We start from the raw sequence: 13814 nt of genomic DNA on the forward strand, positions 1-13814 counted from the left end.
CACTGAACAACACCATGCCGCACTGAACAACACCATGCCGCACTGAACAACATTATGCCGCACTGAACAACACCATGCCGCACTGAACAACACCATCCTGCACTGAACAACACCATTCCGCATTGAACACCATGCCGCACTGAACAACACCATCCCGCACTGAACAACACCATCCCGCACTGAACAACACCATGCCGCACTGAACAACATTATGCCGCACTGAACAACATTATGCCGCACTGAACAACACCATGCCGCACTGAACAACACCATGCCGCACTGAACAACACCATGCCGCACTGAACAACATTATAACGCACTGAACAACACCATCCCGCACTGAACAACACCATGCCGCACTAAACAACATTATGCCGCACTGAACAACATTATGCCGAAATGAACAACACCATGCCGCACTGAACAACACCATGCCGCACTGAACAACACCATCCTGCACTGAACAACACCATCCCGCACTGAACAACACCATGCCGCACTGAACAACACCATGCCGCACTGAACAACACCATGCCGCAATGAACAACACCATCCCGCACTGAACAACATTATGCCGCACTGAACAACATTATGCCGCACTGAACAACACCATGCCGCACTGAACAACACCATGCCGCACTGAACAACACCATCCTGCACTGAACAACACCATCCCGCACTGAACAACACCATGCCGCACTGAACAACATTATGGCGCACTGAACAACATTATGCCGCACTGAACAACACCATGCCGCACTGAACAACACCATGCCGCACTGAACAACACCATGCCGCAATGAACAACACCATCCCGCACTGAACAACACCATGCCGCACTGAACAACACCATGCCGCACTGAACGACACCATCCTGCACTGAACAACACCATGCCGCACTGAACAACACCATTCCGCACTGAACAACACCATGCCGCACTGAACATTACGCTGCACTGAACAACACCATGCCGCACTGAACAACACCATGCCGCACTGAACAACACCATGCCGCATTGAACAACACCATGCCGCATTGAACAACACCATGCCGCACTGAACAACACCATCCTGCACTGAACAACACCATGCCGCATTGAACAACACCATGCCGCACTGAACAACACCATCCTGCACTGAACAACACCATGCCGCACTGAACAACACCATCCCGCATTGAACAACACCATCCTGCACTGAACAACACCATCCTGCACTGAACAACACCATCCCGCACTGAACAACACCATGCCGCATTGAACAACACCATCCTGCACTGAACAACACCATCCTGCACTGAACAACACCATGCCGCACTGAACAACACCATGCCGCACTGAACAACACCATGCCGCACTGAACAACACCATGCCGCACTGAACAACATTATGCCGCACTGAACAACATTATGTCGCACTGAACAACACCATGCCGCACTGAACAACACCATGCCGCACTGAACAACATTATGCCGCACTGAAAAACACCATGCCGCACTGAACAACACCATCCCGCACTGAACAACACCATGCCGCATTGAACAACACCATGCCGCACTGAACAACACCATGCTGCACTGAACAACATTATGCTGCACTGAACAACACGATCCTGCATTGAACAACACCATGCCGCACTGAACAACACCATCCTGCACTGAACAACACCATCCTGCACTGAACAACACCACCCCGCACTGAACAACACGATCCCGCATTGAACACCATCCCGCACTGAACAACACCATGCCGCACTGAACAACACCATTCCGCACTGAACAACACCATGCCGCACTGAAAAACACCATGCCGCACTGAACAACACCATGCCGCACTGAACAACACCATGCCGCACTGAACAACATTATGCCGCACTGAACAACACCATGCCGCACTGAACAACACCATCCCGCACTGAACAACACCATGCCGCATTGAACAACACCATGCCGCACTGAACAACACCATCCTGCACTGAACAACACCATCCCGCACTAAACAACACCATGCCGCACTGAACAACATTATGGCGCACTGGACAACATTATGCCGCACTGGACAACACCATGCCGCACTGAACAACACCATGCCGCACTGAACAACACCATGCCGCACTGAACAACACCATGCCGCACTGAACAACATTATGCCGCACTGAACAACACCATGCCGCACTGAACAACACCATGCCGCACTGAACAACACGATCCCGCATTGAACAACACCATCCTGCACTGAACAACACCATGCCGCACTGAACAACACCATGCCGCACTGAACAACACCATGCCGCACTGAACAACACCATGCCGCACTGAACGACACCATCCTGCACTGAACAACACCATCCCGCACTGAACAACACCATGCCGCATTAAACAACACCATGCCGCACTGAACAACACCATCCTGCACTGAACAACACCATGCCGCACTGAAACACACCATGCCGCACTGAACAACACCATGCCGCACTGAACAACATTATGCCGCACTGAACAACATTATGCCGCACTAAACATTATGTCGCACTGAACAACACCATGCCGCACTGAACAACACCATGCTGCACTGAACAACATTATGCCGCACTGAACAACACGATCCCGCATTGAACAACACCATCCCGCAGTGAACAACACCATGCCGCATTGAACAACACCATGCCGCACTGAACAACACCATGCTGCACTGAAAAACATTATGCTGCACTGAACAACACGATCCTGCATTGAACAACACCATGCCGCACTGAACAACACCATCCTGCACTGAACAACACCATGCCGCACTGAACAACACCATGCCGCACTGAACAATATTATGCCGCACTGAAAAACACCATGCCGCACTGAACAACACCATCCCGCACTGAACAACACCATGCCGCATTGAACAACACCATGCCGCACTGAACAACACCATGCTGCACTGAACAACATTATGCTGCACTGAACAACACGATCCTGCATTGAACAACACCATGCCGCACTGAACAACACCATCCTGCACTGAACAACACCATCCTGCACTGAACAACACCACCCCGCACTGAACAACACGATCCTGCATTGAACAACACCATCCCGCACTGAACAACACCATGCCGCACTGAACAACATTATGGCGCACTGGACAACATTATGCCGCACTGAACAACACCATGCCGCACTGAACAACACCATGCCGCACTGAACAACACCATGCCGCACTGAACAACACCATGCCGCACTGAACAACATTATGCCGCACTGAACAACACCATGCCGCACTGAACAACACCATGCCGCACTGAACAACACGATCCCGCATTGAACAACACCATCCTGCACTGAACAACACCATGCCGCACTGAACAACACGATCCCGCATTGAACAACACCATCCTGCACTGAACAACACCATGCCGCACTGAACAACACCATGCCTCACTGAACAACACCATCCCGCACTGAACAACACCATGCCGCATTAAACAACACCATGCCGCACTGAACAACACCATCCTGCACTGAACAACACCATGCCGCACTGAACAACACCATGCCGCACTGAACAACACCATGCCGCACTGAACAACATTATGCCGCACTGAACAACACCATGCCGCACTGAACAACACCATGCCGCACTGAACAACACGACGTCGCACTGAACAACACGCCGCCGCACAGAACAACACGACGCCGCACAGAATAACACAATACCGCACAGAACAACACAATACCGCACAAACAGTTTTAGATAATATTACGTCGCAGTCATGTGACGCGGACATGACGTCAATAGGCGGAACTCACGGCAAAATTATAATCCGTGGGCGTGGCTTGCAACAGGAAGTAGGAAAGCGGCAGTTCTGGCAAACAAGACACAGCTGTTAGTAACACGATGACTAACAAGGCAAATATTTTTGTTTTCAGCTTGCAACTTGACCGTCTAGAGCGTACAAGGTAATTACAACTGTTTTTTTTTAGCCCTGAAAAGCAAGGGAGTGTGGCGTTTGGGAGGAATGTCGAACTCGGCGTCTGCTTCCAGCCACAGACGCCAAATTTCGACGATTATTTCGACTGGTCAACGGTTGTAAATTATTGCGTTGACTAAAAACTTTATTTAACTCTACTCTTAACTTTGCCGTTTCAGATATGCGGGTATTACACCGCGGAAATGACGTCAATAGGCTGAACTCTCGCCAAAATTCAAATCTGTGGGCGCAATGGCCTTGAGCGAGACACCGGATACAAACACGACGATTATCAACAGAAATATCTTTATTTTCCGCTTGCAAGTGGACCGTCTAGAGCGTACACGGTAAGTACAACTCATTGTGTTTAAAAAGATTTACGTTTGTGTAGTTTGCGTTGCGTTGTATCTGTGAATGTTGGTTGAGGCTAAATGTTAATGTTTAATTTCATTCCTTTAGGTTCCACGGTGTTTGTTGGCTGTATGTTTTCCACTGCAAGAAGAGGCTCGTATCATTGACCAGCAGGAGCTACAATGGTGAGTACCCCTTTCGTCTTCCATTTATGTTAAACACTTCCTATTTCATGTCTAACAGTACTCGATTTAACAAATAACCATAAATAAATACAGTGTGGGCAGTCACGTTAACATATGTGATTATCCTGCCTAATATGTTTATCACAAATATGTCACTAATCACTAATATGTTTATTTGTTTATCACAACACCTTTGGACCTTCAGCAATCGATTATTTACCTTCATCTACATAGAGACAGAACGATGGTGTCTTAAACATCTCATTCATTTCACCAAATAACTTCACGCAGGTGGATAACGGCCGTCTCGGTCACGCTATGTTGCGTGATGCAGTTTTGAAGAACCAAATGCATTTATTCAATGAATAAGTCAAGCTAGTTCTATGTTTATGATGTTGTAAGTTACGGTACCGATTGAAGTTGAGTTCGAAGCCAGTGGAAAACAGCGCTGCGTTTGTGCTCTCCAGGTACAAATGTTGTGATCTCTGACTGACGACCGGGCGAGACTCGAGTAAGAGATGTCCAAACGAGCTCCGGCAGGGCGGGCCAAGGCGGAGCGAACGGACGCCCTTCAGGCCGCCAATGACGAGCTGAGAACCAAACTGATGGACGTCCAGTTAGAACTTCAGCAGGAGAAGAACAAGGTGAAAACCTCAACAGACAGACACTGCCTGCCTCCCTGCCTGCCTCCCTGCCTGCCTCCCTGCCTGCCTCCCTCCCTCCCAGTTTTCCCGATGTAGATTAGACATGCGTGTGCCATGACTGTGTCAGCCTACATCAACAAATGCACCGAGGACGTCAGCACCACTAAGAATATCATCACCCGGGGCAACCAACGACCCTGGATGACTGAGGAGGTACGTCAAACGCTACGAGCGCGGAACTCTGCCTTCAAGTCTGGCGACAAGGAGACACTGAGGACAGCGAGAGCCAACTTGAACCGTGCCATCAGGATAGCGAAGCGAGACCGCAGTCGAAAATTTCAGGATCGTTTCCACGACGTCAAAAACATCAGGAGTATGTGGCAAGGCATACGGGCGATTACAGACTACAACTCACCCTCCCCCCCCCCGGTGGGTGTAGTTGATGCTGACTTTCTAAATGGTCTAAATAACTTCTTTGGGAGGTTCGAGGCACTAAACGGCACTCCAGCAGTTAAAACTGTCCCCCATCAGGAAGAGGAGGTACTCTGCCTTGACTCCGCCGATGTGTTGAAGACCCTGAGGAGAGTCAACCCCTGTAAGGCCCCTGGCCCCGACAACATTCCTGGGCGTGTGTTCAGGGAATGTGCAAGTCATCTGGCTGGGGTCATCACAGACATTTTTAACACCTCGCTGGGCCAAGCCACAGTGCCGGCGTGCTTTAAGACTGCCTCCATCATTCCGGTGCCGAAGAAACCTCAAATCACCTCATTTAATGATTACCGGCCTGTTGCACTGACTCCGGTTATGATGAAGTGCTTCGAAAGGCTGCTTAAAGGTCACATCGTTTCCAGACTCCCCCTATTATTTGACCCGTTCCAGTTTGCCGACCGGCAAAACCGCTCCACTCAGGACGCCATCTCCTCCGTTCTTCACCTGAGCCTGGCTCACCTGGAGGAAAAGAACACCCATGTGCGGAGGCTGTTCCTGGACTTCAGCTCAGCGTTTAACACCATCATCCCACAGCATCTGGTAGGAAAATTGGAACACCTGGGCTTCAACACCCCCCTTCGCAACTGGCTGCTAGACTTCCTCACCAACAGACCTCAGTCAGTCCGGGTCGGACAGAACACCTCTGATGTCATCACCCTCAGCACAGGCTCCCTTCAGGGCTGCGTCCTGAGCCCCCTGCTGTGCACCCTGATGACACACGACTGCGTCCTCAGGTTCACCACCAATCACATCGTGAAGTCAGCAGACGACACAACGGTGGTGGGGCTCATCAGAGACAACAACGACCTGGACTACAGAGAGGAGGTGGAGCAGCTGGTGGGCTGGTGCAGAGAAAACAGCCTGATCCTGAATGAGGAGAAGATGAAGGAGATCATCGTCGACTTCAGGAAAAAACAGCCTCACCACGCTCCACTGATCATCAACAGCTCAGCTGTGGAGGTGGTCAGCACCACCAAATTCCTGGGGGTCCACATCACAGAAGACCTCACCTGGACTATGAACACTACGGCACTGGTCAAGAGGGCACAGAAGCGCTTGTACTTCCTGCGGAGGATGAGGAGAGCCCACCTGCCCCCACCCATCATGAGGACGTTCTACAGGAGCACCATAGAGAGCATTCTGACAAGCTGTCTCTCTGTGTGGTGTGGAGGCTGCACCGCCTCCGATTGGAAGAACGTGAGGAGAGTGGTGAGGACAGCAGAGAGGATCATAGGGGCTCCTCTTCCCTCCATTCAGGACATTTCATCTCAGCGCTGCATGTCCCGTGCCCGTAACATCATCAATGACCCATCACACCCCCACCATGGACTGTTCTCCCTGCTGCCCTCTGGGAAGAGGTTTGCAGCATCCGCTGCAGGTCCACCAGGTTCTGCAACAGCTTTTTCCCTGCTGTCATCAGACTGTTGAACACTAGAACTGTTGAGCTCTAAACTGAACTCTGCATCACACATTCACAGAACTGTACTTTATGACACTACGGACCTCTATCTTGCACTATCTCGCACTACCAACTTTACTGAACTTGTATAAACCCTTTAAATAGAAGTTTAATACATGGTTTAGCATTCCTCTGCACACTCTTGAATACTGTTTTGCCTACTTGCACTATTGCATAATTATCACTGCTGCACTTTATACTTATTTTTAATATATATATATATATATATATATATAGTATATATGTATATATATATATTTTCATAGGATATGTTACTTCTATTCAACTGCAATATCACTACTTTGTTGTAAGACGTATGCAACGGAATTTCGTTTTGTATGCACCATGTGCAGACAAGATGACAATAAAGTTTGTCTAAGTCTAAGTCATGTCAGGTCAGCTGTCTGGAGAGAGAGAGAAGTCAGGACCTGCGGGCGGAGCACCACCGTGCCACCGCCGCCATGACGGAACTCAAAAGCAAACTCCATGAGGAGAAGCAGAAAGAGTTAGCCATTACCAGGGAGACATTACTGCGGCAGCATGAAATGGAGCTGATGAGAGTGATCAAAATCAAAGATGGAGAGATCCAGCGACTGAATGCCTTGGTCCTCAGCCTGAGGGACGGCTCCATGGACAAGGTGATCCGCTCTATCCGTGTCTGACTATCCGCACGCCACGTCGGGCTTCGATGCGGCCGCTACCGTATTGTGTAGCTTGTCCCCAGTAAGCGTCGCGGCGCTCCGTTGCGGTCTCAACGGCCCGGTGTGGCGCAATGTCTGCTCAGGTGAGGAGGGGGGGCGCTTTGCTGGCGGAGGTGGAGGAGACGCGGCGGTGTCGGGAGACCGAGCGGTGTCGCCTCCACCAGGAGCGCGGAAGAAGCCCTGGCAGCGGCCCAGCAGGCCTGGCAGTCCCGAGCGGCCGAGCTCCGATCGGCTCATCACCAGCATCGGGAGGAGCTGAGCCGAACCAAGAGAGACTGCGAGAGGGAGATCCGCCGACTGGTAGGACTGATCAGATGCGCGGTGCGTGGCTATGTTCCCAATTTCGTTGTATACCTGCAGTGCAATGACACCTAAGGCATTCTATTCTATTCTATTTCACAAGAAGAAAATGTCCGGTTGCTCGCTTCGCTTTTGTCACAGCAAAGGTGTTCTAGTCGATTCAAGAAAAAAATTGGCCGGTTGCTCTCTTTGTTTTTGTCACAATTCTGGCAAATGAGTTTGCCCGCCTGCCTGAGCGCTCCCCGTTTGTACATCCAGACGGATGAGATCAAGCTGAAAGACAGAGCGGTTAGTGTTTTGGATGAAGCCCTGGGGCCGGCCACGTCCACCGCCTTCAGCTGCAGACTCAGGCTGCCGAGCAGCAGATCGCTGCCCTGAGGGATTCCCAAAGGGCGGGCCTAAACTACCCTGGAAGTGGGGTCAACGCCGCTACTAGCAATCCTCTTCATTGCGTAAGCCACCTCATCACACACTTGCAGTACGCATGACTTAGTTCGTTGCTGGAGGAAGGTAGCACAAAAACAGTTTTGAACTTTGAACGAGTGCTTGTGTGTGTGTGTTGCGGGGCGTTTTCAGTCTCAGGAGGATCGGGACACGCGACGGTTTCATCTGAAAATCGCTGAGCTCAGCGCAGTCATCAGGAAACTGGAGGATCGAAACGCCCTGCTTTCTGAAGAGCGCAATGAACTGGTAATTTATTGACGGCACGCTTGAAGGTTTGCGCTACGTTTGATGCGCGCCATCCAGCGAGGCACCCATTGCGCTTGCTTATTAGTTGAGCGGCGCGGCGAGTCGGTTGCCTGGTAGATGTCTTTTATTGGGAGCCAAAGCCACGATTCCGTTCAAACCGATGCAAAAGGAATGGATACGTTCTGGCCCGCGTGTTGTGCGTCTTTCACATCCCGCACTTCATGCTTGCAGCTAAAGCGACTGAGAGAAACAGAAAGCCAGTTTCTGCCACTCCTGTACAAAAACAAACGCCTGAGCAGGAAGAATGAAGAACTCTCGCTGGTGCTGTGTCGCCTTGAAAACAAAGTGCGCTTTGTCACCCAGGAGAACGAGGAGATGGCAAGCTTGGTAAGTCGACGCGGACAACGGCGGCGTGCCAACAGAGTCCACTGCATTTGTGTTCCACAGAGAAGGCCTAGTTCGCTCAATGACCTGGACCGCGGTTGCGGCCAGCAGGACGGTGAAATGGAGTTCCTTCAAGTTGTGGAGCAGCGGCACATCATCGACGACTTGTCCAAGGTCTTCAGGCAGGCGACTCGGTGCACGTACGGCAGCGCCGCGCTCGCTCGCTGTCGCCAGGAAACCTTTTCCGTCCAAAGCTTGGCCGGCGGCCGCCATCCAAAAAATTGGCCCCTTAAATTCCGACCTTTCAAGCAGGAGCATTGTGCGCACGCGTTTGAACACGCTTTAGACTTGTTTTGCCGTTTTCAGCAGCTCAAAGCTCCCGTTTTGTCAGCGCCTTTGCCACTCGCTGTGCGCTGAAAACGACGGACTTGCCCGGCTGCTCAGCCCGTCAACCATGAGCCGCGAGCGCGACGTCATTGTCCGTAGGCAGCTAGTGGCAAAATGCACCCTGTTAGAGTTGCGCTCGCTCCAACTTATTTTGCAAGAACCACACGGGAGACAAGTAAGTTCTTTTGGACACCTGCAGGTGGAGAGTCCATCCGTTGTACGAATGAAGTCTGACTCTCGGCTCCTGCACGAGCATTTTAATTAAGAGAAACAGGGTGGGTGTAAGAGTGGATTGAATAGAGGAAGCCCTTGACCTCTAGTCAAAACATAGCAAGGGGTGTTTTACGACTTTGTGTAGGAAGGGATAAGCGATAGGGATAAATAAGGGATAAATAATATTATTTATTACAGGTCGCAGTCAAAGTCAAAGCAACACAATGATACGATAAAGATAATCTGGAAAACCCTGACACACCCTGTAGTTGTCACTTTTGGAAAAGACGAGCGTCCCTCCAATCATCGCCGGTGACGTGTTTTTCAGGCTCTGGAGACAGGAGCTCATGTCAGAAATGTCATTGTGAGTCGCGTTTGTTTCTGCGCCGGAGCCGTTCGTTCCCTTTGCATCCAAAGAATCTCAAAGGCGGATTATTTGTGTCGACAGGAGAGAGATTTGCTGCTACGATACCGACGTCGAGAATCTCTGAGGAGGAACAAAGCGTGAGGTCCTGCAAGGTGAGTCTGTTTGTTTGCGGCTGCTTGGTGTTGCGCAAGATGAAATGGCCTTTTTCTCGCTATCGTTCCTCTCGTCGATTCATCGTGAGGTGTCGCTTCAGTTTGTTCAGAGAGATGTTTGCTTCCGCGCCCGCAGGTCATCGAAACATTTTACGGCTACGACGAAGACGTGTTGGTGGACTCGGACGGATCGTCCTTGTCTTTTCACACCGACAGAACCCCCGACACGGAACCCGAAGAGGTAGCCCGCCATTTCTGCCAGCGTATTGGCACCAAACATTCCTCTTCAGCCTGGAATCGGACTCGTCTTTGCGTCGCGGGTGCTTTGTCGCCGGTCTGACTGATTCTGGTACTAGTGCTGTGTTGCATTGGTGTGTGCATGAAGAGGCGGAGCTTCGCTACCGCCAGCTGACGCAAGAATATCAAGCGCTGCAACGAGCCTACGCTCTGCTAGCCCAGACCAGCGAAAGGGGACTACGACGCCGAGAAGGAGATCAAGGTGGCGCCCCTTCCCGCAACCCCCGGCCGGGTCGCAGCCTCCCCGTTCTCACCCAGCCTCGGGTGTTCTCTGGTCTGAAAGGAGGAGGAGGAGCCTCCCTCCTCCTCCTTTCAGACCAGAGAAAAGCTGATGGTAGAAATGGGTCACTATCAAAGCAGAGTAGCAGATCTGGAGTCAGCGCTGAAGCAACAAGGACAGGTAAGCTCATCAATGAGCACACCTTTTTCTCAGACAAAATAGCTACATTCTTCAGTCACTCATCCGTCTGGCATTACTGGACCAACCCCCCCCCCCCCCCCCCCCCCCGAACGTGGCTGGGAAAATGCGGAGAAAAGCAAATGTCATTTTCCAGTCAACCAAAGAATTTGTGGATGAAAATGACACAACATTCCAAAGCTGTCCACGCGTTTGTCTCTTCTAGAATGTCAAGTGGGTGGAGGAGAAGCAGCTGCTGCGTCAGAGCAATCAGCAGTTGGCCGAAAAGGTGACGGAAAGAAAGGCGCTGGGCGGAGTCGCTTGGCGTCACACCTGTCGGGAAGCCCCGCAGATGAGGTCTGACTGTCTTTTCAGGTCAGGCGGATGGAGGCGGAAGAAGCGCGTCTGAAAGAGCACATCCAGGATATCCGAGACCAAAACGAACTGCTTGAGTTCCGCATCCTGGAGCTGGAGGTGGGAAGACTCGCACAAGCGTGTTGAGGCCAGAGATGTGACGGACGGACGGACGGACGGACGGACGGACGGATGCATGCCTCTGCCTTTCAGGAGAGGGAGTGGCGCTCCCCCGTCTTGAAGTTTCTGCAAGTCCGTTTCCCAGACGGCCTCAGCCCTTTGCAGATCTACTGCGAGGCCGAGGGCGTGAGCGTACGTAAGGCGTCCCTCGCAACCCTAACCTTAACCCGAGGTCCCAGAACACCTTACATTGCTCCTTGCGCCTTTCCCCCGGACATCGTCATCAGTGATCTGATGAAGAAGCTGGACATCCTGGGCTATAACGCCGTAAGTGTATGTCGAACTCCTTATGTTCGCACTCCACGAGACTCGGCGGCTCAAATGTGACTTTTGGAAGGCTTTGCGCTGAAAGAAGCTTGTTGACGCTGTGCCTTTGGGCTCTTGCAGAATCTCACCAACGAGGAGCAGGTGGTCGTGATTCACGCCAGGACCCTTCTCACCCTAGCCGAGAAGGTAACGCGCACGTCCACGCACGCTCTCGCATTCTGCTTATGTGACAGCAGCCTTTCCTCAGTGGTTAGAATACATCAAAGTGACCAAGTCAGCACTTCAACAGAAGATGTTGGACATTGAAAGTGAGAAGGTAGACAGACACGCGACATCAGCCAAGGGGAACTCCGGCAATGTGCCCCAACAATTCTGACCTTGAGCTGTGCTAGGATATGTTCTGCAAGCAGAAGGGCTACCTGGATGAAGAGTTGGACTTCAGGAAGTGTTCCATGGACCAGGCTCATAAGGTAAGCCGCCCTCAAATCTCCCGCCGGACCACTGATGGACGAGGATTGCGGCCCAGAGGATCCTGGAGCTGGAGGCCATGTTGTACGAGGCGCTACCGCAGCGGGACTGCCCCGCCACGGACGGCGAAAAAGCCAGCCACGCTGGCGTGAATGACGTGCTGACGGCGGATCAGAGAGAAGAGCTTAGGAGCGCCGTGGACCAATGGAAGCGAGCCCTGATGTGCGAGTTGAGGGAGCGCGACGCTTGCATCCTCCAAGAGAGAATGGATCTGCTGCACAGCGCGCAACAGGTAAGGGCCCAAAGCCAGCCCGGCACTTACTTGCACGCTTACTGGCTTTTGAATGCCACTTTCCATTTGTCCGTCCTAGAGGAACAAAGAGCTGAAAGAATTCATCGAAGCTCAGAAGAGACAAATCAAACAATTGGAGGAGAAGTTTCTGTTTCTCTTTCTATTCTTCTCCTTGGCCTTCATTCTGTGGCCCTAACACCAGCTGGTGAGTGAGCTCCAGCGGCACCGCACTCGACACCTCCGATACACTGCCAGCCGGTCTCAGACGTTGGCAGACGCTCCGATGCCAACGTATACCCCCCGCCACGGTGACAGAGGCACCGCGTCACACCGGCGCTCATCCAATCAGAAGGCAGGAAAAGCAAATTCACATGCAGGGCACTTTTGAACCAGAAGAGAGCGCCACAAAAAACGGTTGTTGCCCCAAACGCGCACTAAAAAGGGTCAGAATAACAAGAGTCCCACTGGCCAGCCGGGGCCACCCGTCCAGCTGTTTCTTCAGGGGGGAAAAAAATTGGAGTCACCGGTGAGTACATTTTGCATTTAGCTCTGCTTTTCTGCTTCTGTCTTCAAGTGTGTGGCATCCTGCGATCAAAGAGTCAGCCAACCCCAAAGCGGTTGACCTCAACGTCCCACCACCATGCCTACCAGAGCAGGTGACGTGATGCTTTGGACATCCTTCCGTCTCAGATGCCCAAAAGTACTCTTTGCCACATCTGCGGCAATACGGTGTCTTTTCAAAGGTGCAAATAAATCCAGCGTGGGCGGAACACGCACGTCTTCGGTTTTTCCCGCTTTGTTTGTGTGACAGCTGTTGTGAAAATTTTATACAAATAAAGTTGTATAGTACAGGTTTGGCCAAGCCGCAACTCCCGAACCGCATGCGGCTCTTTTATGTTCATATCAACATTTGTGTGTGTGTGTGTGTGTGTGGGGGGGGGGGGGGGGGGGGGTTGTGCGTGTTGGCTTCACTTGAGTTCAATTTGGTATTTTGGTCAAAAGCGCATGTGGTGAAATTCCACAAAGTAGGATGGGCAAACACATTTCTTTAAACTATGAGTGTCAATTGGGCTCTCGAAATGGCAGGGAAAAGATGCACAGCAAAACGAAAATACGTAGATGAACACAGGACGTTTTAATCAGAGTGGGAAAGTTTCTATTTTTTGTTGAACGTGATGGCAAACCATTCTGCCTGATATGTCAGACCTCAGCGCATTTCAAAGATTCAAATCTTCAGCGCCATGCACTTCAGCTCACTCCATGCTAACATTGATCAG

At 51.4% G+C, this 13814-nt stretch overlaps 1 pseudogene; it reads left to right on the forward strand.

Annotated features, from left to right (window-relative positions):
* The first annotated feature begins 5014 nt into the window (after positions 1-5014).
* Positions 5015-13341, forward strand: LOC148378009 (janus kinase and microtubule-interacting protein 3-like; annotated as a pseudogene).
* The last annotated feature ends 473 nt before the right edge of the window (positions 13342-13814 follow it).

Source organism: Syngnathus floridae, unplaced genomic scaffold, assembly GCF_059516105.1.
Source record: "Syngnathus floridae isolate MCC-2025c unplaced genomic scaffold, RoL_Sflo_1.0 HiC_scaffold_69, whole genome shotgun sequence".
Lineage (NCBI taxonomy): Eukaryota > Metazoa > Chordata > Actinopteri > Syngnathiformes > Syngnathidae > Syngnathus > Syngnathus floridae.